The following is a 23862-nucleotide window of genomic DNA, read 5'->3' on the forward strand; positions in this document are numbered from 1 at the left end:
AACATGGAAGTGGTCTTCTAACTGTGGCCATTTTCATAGAAATCATACATGCATTTGAATCTGTTGTTAATAGGCTTTTGCTAAAGAAATTCAAACTAAGAGGTTTTGGAGAAAGTACATTGTGCTGATTACAAAACTGCTTGAGAATTGTACATTTTATGTAACAATAGAAACAAAAAAGCTCAGGCACTGGGAATCCTAATACTGATGTCCCTCAGGGATCAGAGTTATCTTCTTTTTTCAGTCTATATTAATGACTTGTCCCTTGAGCCCCCCAGACCTACAATTAACCTTGCATGCTGATGATATCCTACTAATAAAACTGTTCCATTAATACAAAAAGTCTCCAAAGATCTCCAACTATGTTAATGTTTACTGAAGAATACACAAATATTCACTATGCAGAAAAGTGTATTTGTACTATTTTATTTATTTATTTTACATTTGTTGACCGGGCTGGTCCAGCTGGATATATGTCCATTTTCAGTGGAGGCCCAGGGAGAAAAGCTCCGCACATCAGAATAGTATTACAGAAACACAGGTACAATAACAACTTTAGACAAAATTATAACAGTACATTACATATTAGTTTTATGAGCAAGGAAAAAAATACATTCCTAGTTACTAAGAATACATTCTTAGTTACATAAGTATGGATATACGTCAGAAAATACATAAAGGTAAGTGAAATAGGGCACTTTTAAACTAAAAGGATTACACACACATTATTGTTAGTAAAATATTAATGAGATAGGGTGAATGAGAGGATTAGTGTCTGTTGACAAGGGAGGTAGTTAGTCTGGCTTTGCACAGGGGCATAGCCAGTGTGATTTAAGGTATGGTTTGAGTTGATTTTAAACAGGGTAATTGTGAATAGGGAGGTTAGGTCATTAGGGAGGGTGTTCCAGGTTTTACCCACTGTCTTAGAGAATAGTGAGTCTCTGGCTAGATTGTTGGTTTTACTTATTTTTACTAATAATTTATTTGAAGACCGCAGGGTCTTTAGGTTATTGTAGGGGGTGATTAGATTAGAGAGTATTGGAATATTTGTAGGTTGATACAGAATCTTATGGGCAATAGTTAGTTGGTTCAACAGAATAAGATTTGGCAACTCTAACCATCCGAGTTGATAAAGATTATTGCAATGATGTGTTCTGTAGGTAGACCCAGTAGCAAATCTGGCAATATTATTGTAGGAAGTAGCCAGCTTGTTAAGATTGCTTTTACATAGTTTAGTATAGATAGGGGATGCATATAGTAGGGTTGAGATTAAGTGGGTGCGGGCAATGGTGGTCCTAGCTAGTGGAGTCAGAAAGGGTCTGATCCTGTAGAGGGAGCCTAGTTTCTTGTTTACTGTTTTTATCGTGTTGTTAATATGTGGCTCAAAGGTAAGGTTGTTGTCAATTAGTACTCCAAGTAGTTTTGTGGTAGAATCGGGAGATATAATTGTACCATTGCTAGATGTAACAGTGAAGGACAGTGGGGAGGCTCTGCGGGTGGGAGTAAATAGTAGCATTTTTGTTTTGTTTGGGTTCAGGATGAGACATCAGTGAAGACGCCAATTCTACACTCTGCTAAACACATCTTGGGTTAGGGACTGAAGTTGTGATGGTGAAGAGACTAAGCATATTAATGTGGAATCATCCGCATATTGGATACAGGTAGCTTGAGGTAATACAGAGTGTAGGTCATTAGTAAAAATAGAAAAGAAGAGAGGACCCAATATGGAGCCTTGAGGGACACCAAGGGTAACTGGGAGGTGGGAAGACAAGTTATTCTCCCATAATACAGCCTGTTGCCTGTTATTTAAATGGGATTGGAACCACTGTATAGCAAGTGGATCCAGTGAGAAGTTTCTAAGTATGTTTATGAGTAGCAGGTGATTGACCATGTCGAAGGCTTTTGACAAGTCAATGAAGAGGGCTGAGGATAGAGTGTCATTATTACGATTTTTATTAATACAGTCAGTGAAGGATAAGAGAGTAGAGGTGGCACTATGAAATGGTCTGAAGCCATGTTGGCAGGTAGCTAGTAGGTTGTTTTCTAGTAGGTGGTTTAATAGTTGCTTATGAATGCACTTTTCCATGATTTTTGCCAGTGGGGATAATATGGCTATAGGACTATAGTTAGAAAAATCTTTGGAATTACCACCTTTATGCAGGGGGATGATATGTGAGATTTTCCAGATTGATGGAATAGTTCCTTCAGAAATAGTTCTGTTAATGAGGATGGATATGGGGTAGGCTATAGATTTAGCAGCTTTTTGCAGGTATTCTGCAGGTAGTTGATCTGCAGTGAGGGTGGTGGGTTTAAGTTTCAGAATAAGGGTGCAGACAAAGGATGTAGGAACAGGTTGGAATTGAAATAGTGGGGGGCTGTTAGGGATATCAGTAGACGAAGATGTAGTGTTAGGGGATAGTTGATTGGCCAAAGATTGAATGGTGTCTGTGAAAAAAGTGTTAAAAGCATTGGCAATTTGGATAGGGCTGTTGAGATTAGAGCCTGTGGGGGTGGGTTTAATAGAGCGACCTGGGCGTAAAAGTTTATTGATACCAGACCAGAATTTTTGAGGTTTATTTTGATGGGTTTGTTGGAGATGACAGTAAAAGGTTTTTTTTTTTTCAGTCAATATGGCTTTTTTAGTTTCATTTCTTAATTGTCTAAACTTTAGTTGATCTGTTGGACTTTTGGTTGTGCGCCACCTAGCCCAGAGTTTGTTTCTATGGAGGATATTTTGTTTGGTAGTTTTGGAGAGCCATGGGGCTGGTTTAGACCTGCTTCTTATTATTTGTGTTGGGGCATGGTAGTCTAGGATGGTTAACAATTTAGAATTAAAGTAGTTAATTGTGTCTTCTAATGGTAGGTGTTTCAGGGGTACCAGTTGCAGGCTAAGAGTTCTTTTTGAAAGCTGTCAGGGTTAAAATTTTTGTTAGACCTTGTTTTTTTATAAATGGTTGGGTTTGGGATGTCACTCTTATACCTGATTAAGAAGGTGAGTGAGTGATCACTTATATCTTCAGGGAGGGTACTTACTTTGTAAGATTGGTGATGACTATTTGTGAGGATCCAATCTAGGGTGCTATGATTGTTATTATGTTTATTGGTTCTAGTGGGGGCTGAAATAGTTTGTGTAAAACCATGTAGTTTTATATGGGTAGAAGGCTGTTGAGATGTACAGCTCATCCAGTTTATATTAAAGTCACCAAGAATTATGGTTTCCTGGGGGTAGGTGGTGGATAGCCAACTTAGGATGGCCTCTAAGGTGTTGATATTATTGCCTGGGGGAAGGTAGATACAGATTATATAGATGGATTTAGATTTGCTGAGTTGAATTTTAGAGATAAGAATTTCTGCATTGCTAGTTAGAGGAGGTTGGGTTTAGAGTCTATGGAGGTGACTTGTAATTCAGATTTATATAAAATAGCTACACCTCCACCTTTTTTAGAGTTGCGGTCATGTCGCAGGATACTGTAACCTGGGGGAATAATAGTAGTATCATGTATTGTTGGCTTGAGCCATGTTTCAGAGAGACAGAGGATGTCAAATGAATGTACATCCATGAGGGCGTGTAGGTGGGCAACTTTATTATTTATTATTCGAATATTTAGATGGGCTATCAGGAGAGAGTTAGTGGGTCTATTAAGTAGATGTGCATTAATAGAGGTTGGGGTGTTAGGCTTTGTGGTAGTGGTAGAATTTGGCCCGGGGTTTGGGTGTATGTCACCATCAATTAGGGAGTGGACTTGTATTACCAGATTGTGAAGTAAGCCTTTACATATTAAGTTCTGGGGTTTTCTAGCTTTAGGGTTGAGGTATGTGATGTGAGTGAGTCTATGAAATTTGGCTGGTAAATACTTCGGTAGACAGGATGTGTAATTATGGCTATGAGGGGTGAAAAGTGTTGGTGTGGAAGTTTGTTTAGTGGGGTTATGAAAGTGTAGGTAGTTAAGGTGTTCATAGAATGTAAGTAGGTATGGTATAGCTAGAATAGGTAGAAGTGATAGTAGCAGTAAGGGTTTCAACTGTGTAAGGGTAGTGTTAGGTGGCATTGTAGATGTAATGTATGTAGATTAGTTTACAGGGAGAAAAGCAGTTAGTGTAAGATGATAAGTAGTGGAAAGTGGGTTATAGCACTTTAAGGGGTTAGATGATGTAATTGGTTATATGGGTAGAGGGTGTGGCCAGTGTGTATATATGTGGATGTACTGAGGGCGGGTGGGAATTGGGGGCAGGGTAGGGGAGCGGAGTGAGCCACTTAGAGGCTTAACAGGGTAGAGCCACAATAGGAGTGAGCCCAAGCAGAACAATTAGTGGAGAGCTGATTGTTAAGGTAAGTGAAGGTGGAGAAGATGGGAGATGAGAGTCTTGATAGTAGGGTTAGAAGGAGGGTAGCTAACTGATACAGAGTAAGAAGGTAGAGGGATATAGCGGGACTATAACTCTACAAGCTAGAAATACTGTATTCTTGCGAGTTTTGTTGTAAGACAGATGACAGATCTAAGAGAAGGATGCCATCTAGTGGCCAAAAGCTGTATAGTTACTATAGTTTCTTTTTGGGAGGTAGCAGGTCTTGGAATTTGAGGAGGGAAGGATATAATATACTTACAAGGGTATAGGAGGGGAGGTAGGTTAAGAAGAAGAAAAATGAAGGTTATGGCTGCTGGCCACCCTAGCAGTGAAGTGTACTTTAAGACCTACAGTAAATTATACTATGTTGCTTCCACAGACGGATGTTATATAACACGTACTTTCTTCACTTGTATTGTCCTTGAGGAGCTGTTGCTCAGGGCGGGAGAAGATTCAATTCCTTAGTTTAGGGTGAAGATGGCAATTATAAGATGGTTTAAGGTTGTTGGCCAATTAGACAGGGTAGTTCCACAGCTTTAGTGCCGTACGAGCAGGTAGGGCAACTGGTTGTATAAAGGGAGAGAGAAACAGAGAGGTAAAATAAGTAGGGTGTTAAGCACAGTTTTATGGTAGCTTCACATATAAGATAATGCACATACTAGTACAAACACAAGATATAATTGGTCACTATCCTTCAAATATTATGAGAGATGATGGGTTAAGTAGATGCATTTACATAGGGAACGGATTTCAGATACAACTAGCAATTCAATAAAGCCATAACACTGGGATTCTAAAAACTTGGCCAGAACAGTTGATATGCATGAGTGTAAGCTGCAATTAGTATGCAGGTGTGCAGCATGAGTGTAGGCGAAGCAAGGCTCTACTTAAGCATGGGACAATCTATCCAGGAAGACATTTGTAACATTTGCAAAGTCAAAGTAGTTAAACAAACACAGCTAGGAACATTACCATTTTCATTAGTTTAAAGTTAGAATTCCTCATATATGGAGGCACAATCATTAAAACGCTGAGTTAATATTGCATTTCTGTTATAATTAAGGAACAGTACAGCATCCCACAGTTATGCTTTAATAGTAAAAGTCCAAATGCACTCTAATGTGAAGGATAAAGGTTAGACAATAAATGCGTTACTGAAACCTGGCGATTACTACTTAAAAATCTGATATCCGACTCATTAAATTAACAAGTTTTACTTTTAACAGGTAGCTACAGATGTAAAATACTTCCATGTGCAGCACGCAACAACAGTAAGCCGTTATCAATGGTTATTATCACCGGAACACTCTAGGTTACATAAGTTGTTGCCTAACACTATACTTATACTTTTTCATACAGTGTTTGAGGAAATCAGTTGCTGCATATAAAATAAATATGCTTTTCAAACAATGCACGAGTAAATCAGGGGTATCTGGCATTAAATAATTACTTACAAATACCCATGCACAGTTAGTTAGTACTGGCAATTGATAACACCAGTACGCTTTTGGGTAGCGTATCTGTTACTTGTAATTAGTAAGTTAAACTTTCAGACATGCTTGTCAGTGAGCTGCATGTCTTAACAGTAAATAGGCATAAAACACATATGACAACCACTGATTCTAAAGATAACTACATACAGAACTTTACCTACACATTTTGAGGCATTATGCTTGTCTGGTAGTAAATATTAAGAACATGTGCAGCAAACGCTAACACAGATAGCCGGCAACAGTATTACATAACCCCTAGTTAATTACATACAGAACTATACCTACACATTTAAAAGTGGTATGCTTGTCTGGCAGTAAATAGAAAAACTCGTGCAGCAAACGCTAACACAGATAGCCAGCAACAGTGATACGTAACCCCCAGAATATGCTGGGATGATTTAGTTGTCGCTTTTAACTGTGAGGATACCTTTACTGACAACTTAGTAGGCAGACAGCTTATCTGTCAAATAAGAGTAAAAAAAAAAATCGCAACTTACACAAAGTGTGTACACCGGAGCTGAGGGACGCACAGCAGCCAAGGGAAAGACCTGGATGTAAAGATGGCAGCACAAAGGGAAAGGTATATTTATAGGACAGGTGAGGTCATAGGAAAGGAGGGGGGAGGGTGAGGTTAGGTGGGGTCAGGTAATGACCGGAAGTGACTAGTGTATCACAGCAAGTAAGGGGAGCACAGAGATGAACAGCTAAGAGCTCTCCAGTCCTTCAGAACTTCACTCCCACAAGGAACCTAGTTAAACTACATGAAACACATATATCCTTGCATAGCATGTCAGACTCTACCCTCTCACTTAATACCAAGGAGAGTCTATTGTAGATAAGGTACTGCAACATCTGTAACTCTACGATAAGCTGATCAGCTTCCTCATATTTGGAGCTAAAAGCATTACTGGGATGAACATACTTAGCCCATATTTGGAATGCACCCCTTTTCTTGTTATATTGCTATAACACAATCCCCCATACTACTGCTAACAAGCTCTTGTAGTTTATTTCTTACTCCTTTTCCTCAGAATTGTCTTCATTACAAAAGTCTCACTGATTAACCATAACTACTCTGAGTAGGTTGTTCCTTAATTCAATAACATTCAAACTGTTCTCACCTGCTTTAGTTGCCAGTTGTGTGAGCATCTTGATATGTATGGGCACATTTTGGTGGTCCTACTGAGCTGCAGGTAAAATTACTGCTTAATATGATTCCATTATATTTACTTATGGATTTGTAGATAATTACCCCCCCCCCCCCACACACACACACACACATACACACAAACATACTGGACTTCATATTTACTATAGTGCTTTTTAACAAAGAATTACACAGTTAAAATAACAGAAAAGAGACAGACCAGTTAGTAAACAAATTATTGCAAATAAAAATGATTAATAAACAGGACAAAGAATAAGATGAGAAATGTGTATGAAAATCAGGCATGTTACAAGCAAAGCTGAAAAAGTAGTTAAAAATAAAGTCATGGAAAATGAAACCCAGTTCAATCAGCCAAATTCCAAAATCAAATACCAACTAGTGATGCTCTGTGAATACACAAGCCTAAAAAGCAACCAAAAGGTTGTTCGATAGTCATTTTTCCCTTCAGTCCATATCCAAAGCTCCAACACTTCTTTAACATGTTTAGATGTTTTTAATTACAACTCGTCCACCTTTACCATCTCTACTCCCTGCATCCTCACCATTCCTCTACCCTCCCTCTCATTTACACATATATTCTGTCTTAGCCCTGCTGACCTTCATTCCTCTGCTCTCTAGAGCATATCTCCACCTCTCCAGAGTCTCCTCAACCTGATTCCTATTCTCACTACAGATCACATTGTCATCTGCAAACATCATAGTCCACGGGGCCTCCTGTCTGATCTCATCTGTCAACCTGTCCATCACCACTGCAAATAAGAAAGGACTCAGAGCTGATCCTTGATGTAATCCCACCTCCACCTTAAACGGATCTGTCACTCCCACTGCAGTCCTCACCACTGTCACACTACCCTCGTACATATCCTGTACCACTCTTACGTACTTCTCTGCCACTCCCGACTTCCTCATACAATACCACAACTCTTCTCTAGGCACCCTGTCATATGCTTTCTCTAAGTCTACAAAGACACAATGCAACTCCTTCTGACCTTCTCTGTATTTCTCCAACAACGCTCTCAGAGCAAACATTGCATCTGTAGTGCTCTTTCCTGGCATGAAACCATACTGCTGATCACTAATCATCACCTCCCTTCTTAACCTTGCTTCCACTACTCTTTCCCATAACTTCAAGCTGTGACTAATCAGTTTTATCCCTCTGTAGTTACTGCAGCTCTGCACATCACCCTTATTCTTAAAGATAGGTACAAAAACACTTTTTCTCCACTCCTCAGGCATCCTCTGACTTTCCAAAATTTCATTAAACAATCTAGTTAGAAATTCCACTGCCATTTCTCCTAAGCACCTCCATGCTTCCATTGGTATGTCATCTGGGCCAACAGCCTTTCCATTCTTCATCCTCTTCATAACTGCCCTTACTTCCTCCTTGCTAATCTGTTTCACTTCCTGATTCACTATCCCCACATCATCCAACCATCTCTCTCTCTGATTCTCTTCATTTATCAGTCCCTCAAATTACTCTTTCCATCTACTCAACACACTCTCCTCACTTGTGAGTACCTTTCCCTCACTATCCTTTATCACCCTTAATTGCTGCACATCCTTCCCAGCTCTGTCCCTCTGTCTAGCTAATCGGTACAGGTCCTTTTCTCCCTCTTTAGTGTCCAATCTCTCGTACAACTTTCCATATGCCTTATCCTTAGCTTTCGCCACCTCTCTCTTTGCCATGCGCCTCATCTCCTTATACTCATGTCTACTTTCTTCATCTCTTTGACAATCCAACTTCTTCTTCGCCAGCCTCTTCCTCTGTATACTCTCCTGTACTTCTTCATTCCACCATCAGGTTTCCTTGTCCTCCTTCCTCTTTCCAGATGTCATACCAAGCACCTTTCTAGCAGTCACCCTTACGAGTTCTGCTGTAGTTACCCAGCTATTCGGTAACTCTCCACTTCCTCCCAGTGCCTGACTTAACTCTTCCCTAAACTCCGCTTCACAATCACCCTTTTTTAACTTCCACCATTTAATCCTTAGCACAGCTTTCACACTCCTCCTCCTCCTCTTGATCACCAACGTCATTCTACATACCACCATTCTATGCTGCTTAACTACACTTTCCCCTGCCACCACTTTACAGTCTCCAATCTCCTTCAGACTGGCCCTCCTACATAGGATATAATCCACCTGTGAGCATCTTCCTCCACTCTTGTACGTCACCCTATGCTCCTCCCTCTTCTTAAAATACGTATTCACCACAGCCATGTCCATCCTTTTCGCAAAATCCACAATCAACTGACCTTCTGCATTCCTCTCCTTAACACCATACCTACCCATCACTTCCAAATCCCCTAAGTTCACTTCACCAACATGCCCATTAAAGTCCATTCCAATCACTAGTCTCTCACCCTTGGGTACACACACCACAACTTCATCCAACTCGCTCCAAATTTTCTCTTTCTCATCCATCGCACACCCAACTTGCGGAGCATAAGCACTAACAACATTCATCATTACACCATCAATTTCGAGCTTCATAAACATCACTCTGTCAGACACTCTCTTCACGTCTAAAACACTCTTGGCATATTGTTCCTTTAGTATAACCCCTACCCCATTTCTCCTGCCATCCACACCATGATAAAACAATTTGAACCCGGTGGACGAGTTTAAGTACTTGGGATCAACAGTTCAGAGTAATGGTGAATGTGGAAGAGAGGTGAAGAAGAGAGTACAAGCAGGGTGGAATGGGTGGAGAAGAGTGTCAGGAGTGATTTGTGACAGACGGGTACCAGTAAGAGTAAAAGGGAAGGTCTACAAGAGGGTAGTGAGACCAGCTATGTTATATGGGTTGGAGACAGTGGCATTGACAAAAAGGCAGGAGTCAGAGCTGGATGTGGCAGAGTTAAAGATGTTAAGATTTGCGATTGGTGTGACTAGGATGGATAGGATTAGGAATCAGTATATTAGAGGGTCAGCTCATGTTGGACAGTTTGGGGACAAAGCAAGAGAGACAAGATCGCGTTGGTTTGGACATGTGCTGAGGAGGGATGATGGGTATATTGGGAAAAGGATGGAGCTGCCAGGTAAGAGGAATAGAGGAAGGCCTAAGATAAGGTTTATGGACGTGGTGAGAGAGGACATGCAGGCGGTTGGTGTGACAGAGCAAGATGCAGAGGATAGGAAGAAATGGAAAGAGATGATCCACTGTGGCAACCCCTAACGAGAAAAGCTGAAAGAGAATGATGAATGATGAGATGTTATTAATTACAACAAAAGATAAGTGAACCAGCACACAGGCAAATCCAGTGATACACCAGCTAAATCCAACACAAAAAAAGAGATCACTGGAAACCAGGGCAAAGTGAGCTGAAATCCTTTAATAATTTCTAACATTTTTCCAGGTGCACAGAGGGAACTGAAATCCTTTAATGATTCAAAGCAATTTCCAAAACTTGTCCAAATTCCTAAGTCTGGATCAGGTACATGAAAGCAAAGGGACAATGTCAGTGATGAGTATAATTGTGATGTCCCATCTCTGGGCCAGTAATCAAGGAGCCTCAATCCTCATCTCTGACACTGGTGGGGAACATTCACTTAGAACAAAAATGGATATACACAGTATTTTCAGATGTAGCTCTCTGCACCTAGCACAATTTCCCTTGAGCACAATCAGGACACACTCCAGACCTGGGGCTGGACTTTCCTCTCCAGGCCCCAAATATGACTTCACCTTTCTCTCAGAAGAAACCAGTGCTCTGTGTCCCTGTTCCAAGTAGCTGACACACCACACACACCACACACACACACACACACACACACACACACACACACACACACACACACACACACACACACACACACACACACACACACACACACACACCTGGGAAAGGCTGGCACAGATTTTCCTGTTATACCACCTCTACTCAGACTATAAGGTGAATTAATTGCCACCAACCTGCTACTTTAAGGCTCATACCAGGGTACCCAATTACTCTCAGTAAAGTTAATACTTATACAAATGGTAGCATTAACCAAACAGCAAGAAGTTCAGGAGCATGAAGACACAGTGTCACCAAAAACAAATGCAATTACCCTCAAATGTTAAACTATTTTCTAAAAGACCAGCAACAATGAAAGGTATAAATATTTTTAATAATAAACAATACAATTGAAAACATGAAAATACTGAATATCTATTTATAATAAAGACCAAACTTTCAATTCACAGGAAATAGAAAAACAAGACAGTTGGAAATATTCAGAAAGATACAGAAAAACAATATTTAACTAATCTCACTATATTTTCATAACTTACTGAAGAATTACTGTTCCTAATTAGGTTACTTACAAAAGAAAGGCAAAATGAAGTGGGCGAGTGGTGTTATTGTCAGGTCCAAGACAGAGTGCTGAGTGTCACTGTCACATCTCTTACTAGTATCTAAATATAATTTCAGTGCTGGCTATAGAATGACATCACATCTGGTCACCTGATTCTATGGTTCCCACATTACCCCCCCATGACTAGAAGCTGAAACAGGATCTAGCATAGATGTGTCACAATACACAGTTAGGACTTTCCTAAGGCATCTGGAGACTATAAAACAATTCCAATACTTTCATCCTTCTGCAGAGTCTAACCAGACATGCTCTGGAACCCCAGGGTAGCAATTAGCTCACCACTAAGGGCAATAAGAGTCCAGGCCATTCCCAGACATTGTGTCTCTGGCTGCATTTAGGCCTGTGAGATAAAATCTTTATGGCCTAAACCAAATCATTTAATTTCTGGCTATTTTTCTTAAAGGACCACTACAGGCAAATGATAAAAAAACATATTTTTTTATCTAGTCATGCTTTTCTTCACCTCCCAAAGGTGTTTTAATCCAAAAAATATTCATTCTTATTTTTATTTTTTTTTTGTTCTTCTGTCTGCCCTCATGGGGGCAGACATCCCCATGAGACTATTTTCACATAATAGGCTAAATCTGTCCCAAAATGCAGTCTGACAGCTCTGATTGTGAGAACAATTTGCCCTACCTTTTGTTGTCAGATCAGGCTTCCATTCACTTTGAATGGAAAACCTGAAAAATATTCCCACGTTTAACAGTCAGTAGATTAAGTGTCATTGACTGTCCTGCACTAAGTTTTACAAATGTTGTTCATACTGATGCACTACACATTTTCTGAAAGAAGCTTGGAAAAGTGTCACCTAATTACAGAGATAAAAAACACTTTTTACAAAGAGCAATTTTGTTACTGTCAGTTCCTGACCATGTTACTCCTCCCATCTCCACTCCTTCTATGAGGCAGAGTCTCATAGGTTCATAGGTTCATAGGTTTATACTAGGCTATCTGCCCTAAGGCATTTATAAGCCTAGCCCAAATTTTTGTGGCTTACGCCACCCCTTATATGAAAAAATACTGTGCCCATTAGTTTGTTGTGCCTATGTCCAGCAGTGACACAGAGATGATTCCCGGGGTAAACCTACGATCTCCCATCCACAGGTCTAGATTTCTCTTGAACAGAGTCAGCGAGGTGCTCTGCCTCACATGGACCGGGATTTTATTCCACAGCATAGGGAGTCTCTGAGTGATAAATCTATCCCTCCAGCACGTCCTATTTATATCCGTGCTAAGGTTTAAGTCGCTTGCTCTAGTGGTTTTGGTGGATTTGGATTTTTGAGGTGGAGCATGTCCATTAATTCGGGTTGGACATGGCCTTGTATGTCAGGCACATGTCACCTCTGAGCAGACGGTATGCGACTGAGTAGAGCTGGAGTTTCTTCAATCTGGCAGCATATGACAGATTTTGGAGTCCCTTTATCCTTTTGGTGAGGAACTTTTGGGGTCTCTCCAATTGCTGCAGATGTCGGGTGAGATACATCCCGAATGGGGCATTGTACTCGATCATTGGTCTGATAAGTGAAGAGTACAGGGAACAATGACTTCACTAGATCTGGATGTGAATCCCTTCATGATCAGGTGGGCAATGTAGAAGGTCTTTCTAACCACTTTAGCAATGTGAGTGTCAAAAGAAAGGCCACTGTCAACCTGGGTCCCCAGGTCCCTGATAACCTCTTCTGTGCTTAGTGGATTGCCACCTATATGGTAGCTTGGGGTTACCTTGTTTTTCCCGAAGGGTACGACTATACATTTTTGGCGTTTAACTTCAGGCCATGGCTCTGGCACCAGCTATCTGTTTCTGTGAGTCCCTTCTGAAGGATATCCGTGTCCGATGCACTTTTCACTATGGCCCAGTTTGCAGTCGCCTGCAAACTTTGTCAGCCAAAGTCCTCCCATGCTGGCCTGTACTTCTGAGAAGTAGATGCCAAACAATAGGGGCCAAGGACCGAGCCCTGTGGGACACCACTTGTGACCGGCTTGGAGTCTGACACAGCGCCAGCAACTCTAACCCTGTGGGTTCTGTCCTTAAGCCAGTTTGCAACCCATCTTGTGACATATGGGTTTACATTTAAGCTGGTAAGTTTTTCTACAATACCCGAGTGGGGTATTGTGTCGAAAGCCTTTGCAAGGTCAAGGTAGGCTGTATGGACTGCCTTTCCCTCATCAATGGCCTTGGTGACTGCTTCGAAGAAGTCGACCAAGTTCAAAAGGCATGATCTTCCCTTGACAAAGCCAAACTGGGTCGGGTCCAATGTCTGCAAGTCCTCTATATCTTTGTTTATGAGCTCCATTATGATCCTCTCCATAGCTTTGCAGACTAGACTTGTTAAGCTTATGGGGCGGTAATTACCAGGGTCCGTGAGGCGCCGCCTTTGTGGAGTGGGACCACAGTTGCCGTCGCCACTCCTTGGGCACGTATCCTGTGGTAAGGCTGAGATTAAACAGCTGCCTTATGTGCGGGGTTAATTCCTCATTTAGCTCGTGTAGCACACAGCCGGGGACACCATCCGGTCCCATTGATGCTGTGTTTTTAGCTTTAGAGAGCAGCTTTCACCTGCGCATTTGAGATGTCCGGGAGGCTACACTCGGCTGGGATAGTTATCTCTCCTTTGGGGGGGAGAGGGGGGTGAAGTTTGCACTGAACCTGTCTGCCAGTATGTTGGCAATGTCTGTGGGTTCAGTGATTGTTGTATCATTTTGGAATAATTCTGAGCATATCTGGGAGTTTCCACCCAGGTTCCTAACATAGCTGAAAAAGGCCTTATGATTGTCCTTTGAATCCATGGCAATTTTTCTCTCAAAATTGGCCTTAGTTGATTTTATGAGTGCTCATAATTTTTTACTAATAATGATCAGGGGTGACTTCCCTTTTATGGATTTTGTTCTATCATGTAATAGCTTTCTCCTCTTATTGTAAAGTTTGTTAATGGCTGGGGTCCACCAGACTGGACGTTTGCCCTTTGTGGAAAGAGTCTTGGTTTTATTTGGGATTGCCTGATCCATGCAGTCCTGGAGGTGTTCATAGAAGGCATTTGTAAGGGCTTCCGCAGCTTGGGTTGTGGTTTCCTCTGGCTCAGGGGCCTTGAAGGATACCACACCAGTCTTGAGTAGTGTGAAGTTTGCTTTAGAGAAGTTCTTCACTATGGTCTTTTTGTTTGGGGTGGGGGCGGGATGTGGATTTCCAGTGAGATTAGTTTATGATCAGATCTCACCAATGAGGGATATACTTCCGTGTGGAGCATTTTGTCCCCATGTTTGTGACAATGAGATCTAGTATATTTTCTCCTCTCGTGGGAACAGTGACTAGCTGTTCCATGGCATTTGAATTTATGAACTCCAGGAACCGTTGGGCTAGAAAGTTAGGGCTTGAGTAATGTTCCCAGTCTATATTCGGGTAGTTGAAGTCACCCAATATGATGGTGTTTGGAGATACATTTATACCCTCCAGTGTCTTCAGGAAGGCTTTGTGGGGTTCCTGAGTTTGAGAGGGTGGCCTGTAGCATGCTACAATTTGTAGAGCAGTTTTGCCTATGGTTAGTTGCACCTGGATGGTTTCCAAGCTTAGTCGTTGCCACCAACCTGGAGGTGTGGGTATCCTTTATGAATATGGATACACCCCCTCCTTTTGTGGTGTGGTCCGGGTTTTGGGGCCAGAACGCATGATATGAGGTAAAACCTAATAGTGCTGGGGTGCTCTCAGGAGCCTTGAACCAGGTTTCAGTTACAGCACAGACATCGATGTTCTCCATACTGAGAAGGGCCTCAAGTGCGTGCATTTTGAGGTTTAGACTTCTGGCATTGAGCAGCATTACCCTCAGTTTCTTCCCATTTTTGTTTTCTAGGGTGGTAGGTTTAGAATTTGAGCCTTGCCTAAAAAGGCACTATGGGGTGGCAAGAGCCTTAGCCAATATCCGAATCCCAGGGTGACAGGTGCAAGCCGTCCCTTGCGAAGCAGCGTGGCTTGTCAAGCATGTCATCCCAGGCAGACAGACACTGGATCCCCTTTGAATGACACCAGACATTAAGCCAATTGTTAAAGCTGATCATCTTGTCTCTATATTGTGGCATCATTCTTGGTGAAGGAAGGATACTGCTCAGGGTTAGGGTCATACCTGCCTGGGCTACATAATCAGAGAGCTCCTCTATGTCTCTTTTCATGTAGTCCAGGGAGGTACGTCTCAGGTCGTTCACACCAGCATGGACAATGACTGTGTCATATTTGTACTTGCCGTGGAGTGACCCGAGTGCTTGTGTTATGTGGCGGATTCTAGCGCCCGATAGGCAGCTTACTGTGACCCTCTCCTTGTTCAGCCTGGTGAGTGGGAGCTAGGCTAGGTTCAGCTAATTAGCAACCCTGCATAATAATAGACTTCAAACAAATGTCAGCCTGGTGTGCCACTAAAACTGTTCCCTAATGACCATTTACTCCTTACTGTTGACTTACACATATCCAGGCTAAGTGGGAGAAAAAAAAGCACTAATGTGAATTCAACTTTTTGTCTACTATATCAAATTTCTCAACTGGACATAGTGAGAAATCTGCATTGGAGTGTGTGTAGTGTTTACTGGCTGTCCACATACTTATTTTTGCATGGTTAGTGTAATATAACATAAAATTAACCATACTGCCAAACTTTACTTAACAACTGATTTTTTTTTCCTTAACAGTAGCCTTCCTAGGCTCTTATGTCAGCCACTAGTTTCTGTTACAATAGCTTCACCCATGTTTTTTTTTTTTTGTTCCGGCATATCTCTTAATCTTTTAGCAACAGAGTCAACTTGTTGAGAAAGCTTCAAAGTATAAAGTTTTTCTAAGTAGCAGTACTACTCTTTTGGTTCAAATCACACAGAGTGCATGAAGTGACATCCACTGCATGATAATTATTCCTACTTGCAATACTTTTCATTGTTTGTTCAAGACAATTCAACAATCAATTTTGATTCCACCATGTCAGAGCAAAGGTATAATGCCAAATTAGGTACACCTATGAGGCATGCTGATGTGACACAATACACTGCTCATTTAGCCATACTAGGCTATTGGCCCTAGGGCCTATATAAACCTATCCAAGAAGCTACCCTGGCTTTCTCCATGCAAGAAAATTATTTTCCTGTGCCACTGTCGAGCAGAGACACAGAAGTTATCCGTGAATTTCCTATTTCCCATACAATCATGATTTTTCTAGAAGAGTGATAATGAGGATGTTTGGTTCATATAGATAGGTAGTTTGTTATACAGTATGGAAAGTCTCTAGGACAAGAATCTATCCCTCCAGCCTGTTCTGTTTATTGTGGTGACAAGGATTAGGGACCTAGAGTGTGTAGTTCAGAGGGATTGGGATTTATTTCAGTGGAGCATGTCCAACAGCTCTGGGTTTGACATAGCTTTGTATGTAAGGCAGAGCTCACCTCGGACTAGGCGATATGTGGCGGACAAAAGCTGGAGATTTTTGAGATGGTCTGCATAGTGCATATATTTTAGGACAGTAATCCTCTTTGTGAGGTATTTCTGCTCTCTTTCCAGTTGTTGTAGATGTCTTGAGAGGTACCTATCAAAGGGGGCATTGTAAAGTATATTGGGACTAATAAGTTTTTATTTGATGAGAAATTTTTTTGTGAGGAGGTATGCCACATAGAAGGGTTTACTGACTACTGTGGGCATGTGATTATCAAAGGAGAGACTACTGTCCACCTGTGTCCCAAGGTCTCTTATCACACTTTCCGTGTTAAATTTACTACTGCCTATGTGGTGGTTCATGGGTACAGAGCTTTTACCAAAGGAGATGAGATTGCACTTTTTGTCATTGAGATTGAGGCCATGGCTTTGACACCAGGCATCTGTCTCAATGAGGGCCTTCTGTAGGATGTCCACATTGTTATGAGTTTCGCTTATTGCTTCTAGTTTGCAGTCATCTGCAAACATCGTTAGCCAAAGACCTTCTATTTGTTAGCTTGTACTTCAGAGAAGTAGATACCAAACAGGAGAGGACCCAGGACTGAACCCAGTGGTACTACACTTGTCACTGGTCTGAAGTCAGATTTGAAGTTTGCTACTTTCACAGTGTGGGTTGTGTCAGTGAGCCAGTTGGCAAACCATCTTATGACAGATATTTATACCTAGTTTAGTCATTGTATCTATAATTCCAGAGTGGGGAATGGTGTTGCAGGCCTTGGCAAGATCTACATAGGCTGTGTCAACCACATTACCCTCATCTACAGCTTTGGTGACTGCTTCAAAGAAGTCTATTAGTTTTAGGATACATGGCCCAAACTGGACAGGGTCGTGAGTTTGGAGATTACCAATGTCTGTGTTTACAAGTTCCATGCTGATTCGTTCCATGGCCTTGCAGACCAGGCTCGTCAGGCTAATGGGGCAGTAGTTCCCATGGTCTGTTGTGGTTCCACCCTTACTGGAGTGGGATAATTGCTGCCATCTGCCATTCAGTGGGCACAAAGCCTGAGGTGAGTCTATGATTGAACATGTGACTTGGGTGTGGTGCCAGTTCCCTCTGTATTTCGTGTAGAATGCAGCCTGGGATGTTGTCAGGTCCCATGGATGCTGTGTTCTTGTCTTTGGAGACTGTGCTTTTTAACTGTGCAGCCATGATGACAGGACCATTGCATTCTTCCAGTACAGAGATAGGCCCTTCAGAGGGTGAGAAGGGGGTTAATGTTAGCCCTGATCTTATCTGCCAGGATGTTGGCAATATCAGTTGGATCTGTATATTTAATGTCATTGTGCTGTAACTTATATGTATAGTACACACAAGGGACCTTAAGTGTTTGCCCCTAAGCATTGACCATCCTTAGGAGCTGTCCGAATCTCCCACTAAACAAGAATAGATCACTATAAAGACTTGTAATCTTGTCTCACATCCTCACTCACAAGCAGCCCTCAGCGGTAAACTGCAACGTTCTGTCAACTGATCTGTAATAATTGCATTACTGACATAAAGCGATTATTAGTCTATCTTCCTTACAATTACATAACTGAGACAGTAAGCCATGTTACTATCCTTACTACTGACATCCATCCATATTCTGTTTTATGGGTTAGAGTTAAATTTTTTGTTATACAAAAAAAAAAAAAAAAAAAAATAACACAGACACTACCTATCACCCTGCTTTACCTTGCAAACTAGAATGCGTATCAAAACAGTCATTGCTTGTCAGACGTGCAGTATAAACTGACTGTCCACCTGGTCTTCCTTGCAAACTTGAAAACATATCCAAACAGTCATTACCTATCGGACACTGTGCAATGTACACACAATGTACACAGATCTGATGTCTATGGGACACTGCATGTTATCACAATCCTGTGATTGAATTTTAAGTGTTCAAAATGCATACAGTTGAAAAGACCCATGAAAGGTAGTTGAAATAAAATAAGATTCAGTGGCTGTCACTCATAACTGGATTACCTAGACTTTACTAGCACTGTGCGCTTAATCTACAGCAACATTTCAAGCTCATCTAGCCTTTTTACATGTCAAATAACTGATGACTATCTCAGTTTTCATGGGTTACCCTGATTGCATTGATCTGCTTTGTCTATTACCGCAGCATGTGTGACACTGTATATACACCGTTCTCTGTTACACTTCATCACTTACCAAAACATATACTTATTCTCATCCTGTTTTGTACATCCTGTGCAAAACTCGAGATTGGTTGTGGAACTTGATGAGCCTCAGCTTGTGTGTTCCTTAAGGGCCCATCAGTAACAGTGATGTTGACAGACTAACTATCCAGTGCCTCTATGTTACATAGTCATCAACAACACTGTAATCACACCCGTAAACCGAGACCATAAATGAAACTGCTACCTCAGTGTCAACAACCTCTTTATTGGCAAAACTATCTAGCAGATCATTACTGTCTTCATCACCTACACCGTAACTGTAAATTCCACTGTCAACTCTAGTCTTATGCACACATCATAATTTTCAGACTGCTCACATTTCCTGTTGTCATTTGTAAGCAATGCTAACATGCACTAGCAACTCACATTTGTTATTTTTCTGTGATGTCATCCTTCTGGCTTGGAGTAGACATTAACAAATCCGGCTGTATGTCCTAATTTAGCTTTGTAGTCTTCAGAGTTGTCATCTACAAATGTACTTGTAAAAATTCTTCATTTGATTGTAGGAAAGAGCAATTTTTGTTGTTTGCAATGGTCACTGGCTCGAAAACCATGACACATCACTGCAGATCAAACATGTAGGCCTGGTGCAGCATTACTCTCAATCACACTTCTAGTATGCTGACTACATGCAACAGTAATCAAGGATTCTGTGACTTACCAAATCATGTTATATGCCTGGCAATTACTTCGGCTTTATCTGGTCTCTCACACTTGGCTATATTTTTGGCTACAGGTGTTACCTGAAAGCTCGGCACAGAAATTTTTCCGTTCTTCATCAACAGGACATCCACAATCATATCAAAGATATAGTCATATTTTCTCTCTTCAAAAATTGGCTTTGCAACCCATTGCTGTTTTGCCTTAGGATACACGATGCGGTAACGCAGATCTCCCTTTTTTGCGCAGTTAATCTTTGGGTAATGCACAACTGCTTGCTGACGATTCACATTGGCGTTATGATCAAAAATGGCGAGCATTGTCCGTACTTTCATTCCACTGTTTGAAAAATGCTCAAATTTGGGGCAATACTTGCACAGCAGAGCATGAAACACTTCCAAACTGCCTGTGTGGCAGAACTGTGTTAAGTGTTTCAGATCGTTCACCAGTGTTGTGTTGCTCATAATCTTCACTAGTGCAGTGTGCGGAGCATCACCTACTTACAACCACTGTTTTGTTTCCTGGTCTGGCAATGGAATCTCATGCTCACAGGCACAGAATTTCTCTCCCCAATCCCAGGTGTGCCTGTCTGTTATGTGATGGATGAGAGACTTCCACTTTTCAAGCAGTAGTGGTGCATCTCCATCACATGTTTCAGAACACCACCACAAGTGGTTTGAAATACTTTGGCACCACGGCATTAACTGCTCCATTTCCTTTTTTTTGGCAACTGATACAATCTTTTTGGTAATACTTTTTGACACATGCCACAGGTCAAATTGATGGTCAATTTCCGGAAACTCTGTCCTCATTGCACTTCCAATCCCTCAATGTCTGTCTGTTGCTACTACACTTATGTCCACATTGAGTCTACGCAAGTTCTGCATACATTTCAGGAATGCCTTTTTTTCCAAAGCTACTGAAGACGTTCCGTCACCAAGTTGCTCTATGGAAAAATCCAGGAGATATCCAGAGTCCATATCCATCAAACTGTAACAGCAGTACTTTGCTGAATAGCCCGGACTGTCACATCGGCCATCACCTGATAATCTCACTCTTTTACCTTGAATGTCTTGTAGCAGATCTTGCTGATGCGTACTCCACTGTTTTTGAACTACTGGAAATAAATACTCACGCTGTAGGTCATAAAATGTTGTCTAGCTAATGAATTCCAGACCCACATATGCGCAAAACCGTGCTATATGTGCATATGTACTTCCGCTAAATAGTACAGCAGCTGCATTCAAAAGATTTCCCACAGGCATTCTACTCAACACTGGTTGGCTTTGCCAACTTACAATTTCATGTCCATTCAAACACATTACTTTGGTGGCAAACATGGATCCAACAACTCTTTTCTCATAGTCATCACATGCTGGTGCTTTACAGTCAGGACATATCATTCTTCTCAGCAGTTCATCGAGGCAGTCTTCAAATACAATAAATTTCCGTTGCAACACCATCTGCTGCTCCACATTTTCATACTCCAGAGTCTCATCATTTTCAGATACGGACATGGTGGTTGATGGCTCACACCAGTCAGGGTCTTCTTCATGGCAGTCATTTATGTCTTCATACATTGTCTGGGCATCACTTGTCAGACTCCAGTTGATGGTCTCTTTACTTCTCACTGGGGTACTACAACACACCATGGCAGAAGGCATCTCTAATTCCAAACAATCATCATTCAATAGGTCCATATCTGTCATTTGTTCATCATCATTTAACATATCCACCTGGACTCCTTGTTCCATCGCATATATGTCAGTACTACTGCTCGTTTCAACGTGTGGCTTACCCCACTTTACATAAGTGTGATCCTTAAGAAGTTGTGCCGGTGATACACCCATTTCTGGAAACTGTGTGCTAGCATCCATCCATGTTGAGGCCATACATTCAGCATCATGTACAGAAGGTTTTACAGTTGCAGTCTGTGTTGCTACACTTAACATAGTATGTGACACCTTAGTTTGACTACCCGTGCTCCGTGATCTCCTGTGGCCTCTCTTTCGTACATTTGATACTGTGCTGTGAGATGCTTTAATTTCTGTAATTTTCGTAACATTGTTTTTCCCATTTATATTATCAGCGGGAAATAATCCATTCATTCCAAGTGTGTAGTCATGTTGTGCTGCATTATCTCTTCCTGCCTCTCCATCGGCATACTCCATGCTGGAGATCACTACCTCTTCCGAAAATACAGCAGCCTGTTCCTAGAAAAGAATAAACAAACAATGTAAATTAAATATCACCTATCTGAACAGCTAATTAAACTGTCACAGACAGCTATGCTGTGATGCTTCAAACACACAAATTCTTACACTGATGTCCACTACGATGACTTCCTCATTTTCAATCAGTGGGTCTTCCAGCAGCATGCCTGTCTGTTCTTTCTGACTCTGTATTAACACACAAAAGAGTATAAAGGTGATGTCTTTGTTATGAAACAATGCACGAATGGCAAAGAATGCATCTTCCTCTTTGTGGAGAGTCACATCCCCTAAAATTATCACATTAATGACAAAGTCCTAAGCACTCAGCTGTGATGATTGATATCAACTTGACTTTTTATCACTATCTAGCTCAAGTGGTATGGAAAGCATTCTACGTGCCCCACCTCATAAGGGTATGTCTTCCAGTAGCAAAAATGGACATAACATCACTGTATTCTTCCATTACAATGCCCATTACTGACTACAACACACCTCTCTGCATTTTATGCAGCTGTAAAGAACACACATCTTCCTTACAATGAGAAGCCAGGTCCAAAAACATCCTACCATACATTGATAGGCTAAAAGCCCTATCCCACTACTCAGTTTCATGCAGACTCCTCAGAGGTGACCTCTGTCTGGCATACAAGGTAATCATGGACCCCACCTGGATGCGACTGCTGCATATCCGCAAATTAAGCTCCACTCGAGTAACCCCCATGCATGATCTCACCCTGGTGTGTGACATGAACAGGGCTTGTTGGAAGGATAGATTTTTCTCCAAGAAAGTCAATCTTCTATGGAATCGACTCCCTCTCCACATCAAGTAGAGTACCTCTTTGTCCATCTTTGTATGCAACCTGGATAACTGGATGGGGAACAGAAAATATACCAGTGGTATTCCAACCATGTCCATGCTGGACAGGTTACTTAGGTGCTGATTTGTCTAAACATGTGCTAAAGTCTTGGCTATGTTGTTAAGGGGCACCGGGATAATAGCCTAATAACCTCCTATGGTCCAATGGCTGCTAAGTACATATTGCCAACTTTAACTTGTGTGTGTCAGCCTAGCTTCACTGAAGACATCTATAACCAAACTTGTACTGTACATTTGAAAACAAACCTTACATACCAATTTATCAATGCAAACCTACTACCCCATTTAGATTCACAGAAGTTAAACAGCAGTGAATCATGGTATTTAACTGTCCACCCACATCTACACTGTCATCTACCTTGCACTTTATTATATCCCTGATAATGTATAATGGAAAAAATGTGCATTAACAATTAAAATTTATACATTTGTTCACACCAGACTGAGTACCAAATAGTCAATGCTGACAATGAACAATGTTCTATCCATACTGTTTTACACTATTACGGTGTATAACTACAACACCATAAGAACATCACATCAAATTGCTATCAATACTTAAAAATAACCATTACATTGCTTGTATACGTCTCTATCTCTGACAGCCCATGCCATCAACAGTCACATATTGATATGGTTCTTTGTGGTATGGTATGACTTAATTTAACAAGTCAATAGACATATAACCACTCACTGATTGGGAACCTACATTGTATGCACACATACATAACCACATTTTCAAAATGAACAACAGGCTTAAAATCAAATTACTTACATCACAGTTGTAGCGATGGTCAGTGGTTTGGATTTCATCAGTGTCCACTGGCTGTGTTACCTGTTCTGCTGATTCATGTGGTGACCTCAGCAACTCCTCCTCCAGCACCTGTTAATGAAGAATAGTAGATTATTAGACATGCAAAGCACCCCATTTTTAACAGTTCAACTTAAGCAACTAAATAATGCATTAACTGTTTTATGATTCAGCCACGTGACTTGTCCATTGCAGCAATGACAGCCTTTGGAATCATGAAAAAAAGCACACCAAGACAATTATCATAATTTTGCCATAAGGGCATGGTTATCGAGCGGCCAAATATCAA

Source organism: Protopterus annectens, chromosome 12.part0 (genome assembly GCF_019279795.1).
Source record: "Protopterus annectens isolate FY-2018-M chromosome 12.part0, PAN1.0, whole genome shotgun sequence".
NCBI classification, from domain to species: Eukaryota; Metazoa; Chordata; order Ceratodontiformes; family Protopteridae; genus Protopterus; species Protopterus annectens.